This window comes from Protobothrops mucrosquamatus, unplaced genomic scaffold (assembly GCF_001527695.2).
Source record: "Protobothrops mucrosquamatus isolate PMUCROS unplaced genomic scaffold, P.Mucros_1.0 scaffold2381, whole genome shotgun sequence".
In the NCBI taxonomy this organism is placed as follows: Eukaryota; Metazoa; Chordata; class Lepidosauria; order Squamata; family Viperidae; genus Protobothrops; species Protobothrops mucrosquamatus.
In genome coordinates, this window is record NW_015388455.1 from 50,363 (window position 1) to 54,633 (window position 4,271).

The following is a 4,271-nucleotide window of genomic DNA, read 5'->3' on the forward strand; positions in this document are numbered from 1 at the left end:
TAAGACGACCCCCAACTTTTCCAGTTAAAATATAGAGTTTGGGCTATATCAGGGGTAGGCAACCCAAAACACTCAAAGAGCCACTTGGACACGTTTCCCACCGAAAACAAAACACTGGGAGCCGCAAAACCCTTTTGATATCTAAAATGAAGATAAGACTGCATATATCCTTTTTTACCTTTATGATATGTGTGTGTGTCTGTGTGTATGTTTGTGTGTGTATATATAAAATAAAGGTAAAAAAGGATATATGCAGTGTTATCTTCATTTTAGATGTCAAAAGGGTATCTCTCTCTCTCTGTCTCTCTTTCCTCTCTCTCTCTTTCCTTTCTTTCCTCTCTCTCTTTCTTTCTCTTTCCTCTTTCTCTCTTTCCTCTAACTTTCTCTCTCTCTCTCCTCTCTCTTTCTCTGTCTCTCTCTTTCCTCTTTCTCTTTCCTCTCTTTCCTCTTTCTCTTCTCTTTCCTTTCTTTCCTCTTTTCTCAATCTTTTTTCTCTTTCCTCATTTTCTCTCTTTCCTCTCCCCCTCTTTCTTTCTCTCTTTCCTCTCTTTCTCTCCCTTTCCTCTCCTTCTCTCCCTTTCCTCTCTTTTTCTCTTTCCTCTCCCCCTCTCTCTTTCCTCTCCCTCTTTATCTCTTTCTCTTTCCTCTCTTTCCTCTCTTCTCTTTCTCTCTCTTTCCTCTCTTTCTCTCTCTCTTTCCTCTCCTTCTCTCCCTTTCCTCTCTTTTTCTCTTTCCTCTCCCCCTCTCTTTCCTCTCCCTCTTTATCTCTTTCTCTTTCCTCTCTTTCCTCTTTCCTCTCTCTTCTCTTTCTCTCTCTTTCTCTCTTTCTCTTTCCTCTTTCTCTCTTTCCTCTCTCTTCTCTTTCTCTTTCCTCTAACTTTCTCTCTCTCTTTCCTCTCTCTTTCTCTGTCTCTTTCTCTTTCTCTTCCTTTCTCTTTCCTCTAACTTTCTCTCTCTTTCCTCTCTTTCTCTTTCCTCTTTCTCTTTCCCTCTTTCCTCTCTCTTTCTCTTTGCTTTCTTTCCTCTTTCTCTTTCCTCTTTCTCTTTCCTCTTTCTCTTTCCTCTTTCTCTCTCTCTCTTCTCTTTCTCTTTCCTCTCTCTCTTCTCTTTCTTTCCTCTTTCTCTCTTTCTCTCTCTCCCTCTCCCTCCAGGTTAGGAGAGAGAGAGAGAGAATGAAAGGCAGACGGCGCTGAACGGGCAGGGAGGGGGAGCAGGACGGGAGGCAACAGCTCCCGGCCGCCGCCCCCATTGCATCCTCAGCCGAACGGGCGGGGAGGCAGCGGCTCCGGCAGCGGATGGGAGGCAGCGGCTCCGGCAGCGGACACTGCAGCATCGTTGGTGTCACCGCCGCCACCCCTGACACGGCCGCCGCTCCCGCCGCATCCTCAGCCACTTCTCCATCGCAAGAGGAGGGCGCCAAGGCCGGGTGCACCATGGGCGGCCGCGGCTGCAACGGGGAGTGCCGCCGCGGGGACAGGGGGTCCTGATCGCCGCCAGCCCCACCGCCCAAGGTCTCCTTCTCCTGCAGCACCGAGGGCGGCGGCAGCTCCCCGAAAGTGGCCGAGGAAGGCGCCACCGATGGGGCCGGGCGGCGGAGAGCCCTGCGGCAGCCAGGTGAGCTTCATGCCTGACTGCCGCCCAGCCCGGGGAGACATGTGGCCAGCTCGGCTTCCCGAGGTGCAATGCCCCCGCTGGCCGCCAGCCCAGCCATGACTGCCGCCCGGCCCGGCCTGGGGAGACATATGGCCGGCTCGGCTTCCCGGGGTGCGATGCTCCCGCCGGCCGCCACACCAGCCATGACTGCCGCCCGGCCCAGCCTGGCCTGGGGAAACATGTGACCGGCTCGGCCATATTTTCCGGCGTATAAGACGACTGGGCGTATAAGACGACCCCCGACTTTTGAGAAGATTTTCAGGGTTTAGAAAGTCATCTTATATGCCGGAAAATACAGTACTTTAGACTCAGGAGAGAATGATATAAAATAAAAGGAAAGGTTATATAAAGCTGGGGGAAACACAAGCCAATTTAGGCCAAGAGAAATTGTCCAAGAATATAGCTTGCATTCAAAGTGATAAATCTCCCTTATACATTCATACAAACTTTCTGATGTTCCACCTCCCTTTTCACCCCATCTTGTTATCCTGACTATTTTAATCCAGTAAGTATAACTAAATCCTCATTCCTAACCAGGCCAACACTCTTCTGGTCCTGAGGGACTTCACACACAAAAATACACAAACACATAAAGGAAGAAAAGTAGGGAGAAAATGTTTTTCCCACCCTGGCAATTCTGAGATGTGTTGGAATGCAAGGATGGCTGCACAGGGAAGCTTGCAGGGCTGTGACTTGAAGGTTGTTGAGGTAGATATAGAAGGGAATCTTTGAAAAAAATAGCCCAAACCAATATATACAGGAAAGGGAAGGAGAGAAGAGCTAAAGATCAGAGGTTGAGGATCTCTGAGGCAGCGGGATTTGAAATAGAAGCAGAGGTCATGAGAGAGGTCAAAGGAAGGGGTCAAGGGCAAGGATATATGAGTCCTGGATAAAATGAGGATCCAAGAAGAATTAGGGTGGCAGTTTGACCCATCGTGAGGAACAGAATGAGCCAGGATTCAACAATAAGAGAAGAGAGCTGTAAGACTTGTGTTGGGAAAGTACAGGTAGAAAAAACTATCAAGACAAAAGAACAATTGCAGAAAGGCCACTGAAGGAGGACTGAAAGGACTATAACATGTAGTTGGTGGCTGGGTTCATACAACCCACAACTTGGTTACTGAATTAATCCATTTTCCGGATTTGCACAATTCACCAGATCATACTAACTAACATAAACTAACTAAACAAGCTGAGTTTTCATAACACATTAAAAAACCCAAGAAAGATGTCTTGAATTAGGCTTAGTACATAGTGCAGTCTTTAGCTGCTTAGGCATGTTGGGTGCACCCAGCCAGTGAGGATTATCTGGAAACCTCCATGCTAGAAGCTTCAAGGGAAATCTGGTCAAGCACAGGAGAAACAAGGCAGTGGGAATGGGGGGTGGGTGGGTCACAGAGGGACCTAGAACTTGGGCAGAGGTAGAGTAGCAGCTCTGCTGTGTATGGCTGCACAGAAGCAAACCAGAGCATTTCCTTAAGGCAGCGCCAAGAGCCGCACAATCAGCAAAGAGTGTGAGCCAGGGCAGTGTTATTCCAGAGCCAACAAGAGAGCAATGCAGGGAAAGGGCATAGAAAAAATTGGCAACTCTTGGGAGGGGGAGAAGAACTGAAGAAGGAGCAGAAAAGGAGCCCTGAAAAGTGGCTCCACAAGGGGAAAACGTTGGAGGGGGAGGGAGGAAAGAGGAGGGAGGGAGGGGACAGGGAAGCTGAGAGATGAATGGGGAAATGGACAAAGGCAGTGGAAGGGCAGTGCAGGCTGAGCAGCATATTCTAAAGAGATGGAAAAAGGAAAAAGGAAAAGAGGAAGAGGAGAGGGGAAGCCAAAGAAAGAGAGAAGGACAGAAAATGGAGACAAATGAGAGGAGCAGAAAGTTTGATGCCTGGAGGGCTGAGTGAAGCAGGGAATGGAAGGAAAGGTGGGAAGAAGGGAAGATGTGCTCAGGCAAAAGATCTCTTTCGCCTTGTTCCTCCACATACCTACCTGCCTGTTAGGAGGAAGACCCCAGTGGTTTCTCTCTTCCCTGCAGGAAAGCATACCCTGAAGTGATTCCCACCAGCCACAATGAAGGAATGCAGGGCAGAGCCAAGAAGGGGTGAAAGAAGAACAGAAAAGAGGCAGGAGGCAGGGGAAATGAGGGAACCAGGCAACGGGGGCTGGGAAATCAAGGGCAGCAGCCAGGGAGAGGAGAAACAGGCAAAGAGAGGAGGAAACCGGTAGCAGCTTTGGAGGAAAAGGAGAAAATCATTAGAAGATGGGGTGGGGGCGGGAAAGAGGCAGAAAATGGAAAAATGAAAAAGCAAGAAGTAAAAAGAGGGAGGAAGTAGGAAGTAAGGAAGACAATAAATGAGTGAATGATAAGATAGAGGAAGGAAGGAAGGAAGGAAGGAAGGAAGGAAGGAAGGAAGGAAGGAAGGAAGGAAGGAAGGAAGGAAGGAAGGAAGGAAAAGATTGAATGGAAAAGGAGGGAGGGAAGAAATGAATGAAAAAACCGAATGGAAAAGAAGAAAGAAAGAAGGGGAGGAAATTAGTGAAAAGACTGAATGGAAAGAAGGAAGAAGGGGAAGGAGGGAAGAAAGGAAGGTAAAGGAGGAGACTGGAGGAAGGCGGCAAAAGTG

At 48.6% G+C, this 4,271-nt stretch overlaps 1 protein-coding gene across 1 annotated transcript in view; it reads left to right on the forward strand.

Moving 5' to 3' along the window:
- The window catches only part of LOC107295530 (potassium voltage-gated channel subfamily C member 3-like), an 87,269-nt gene that overhangs the window by 10,554 nt on the left and 72,444 nt on the right, over window positions 1–4,271 (forward strand). The gene's annotated exons all lie outside the window — the stretch shown is intronic.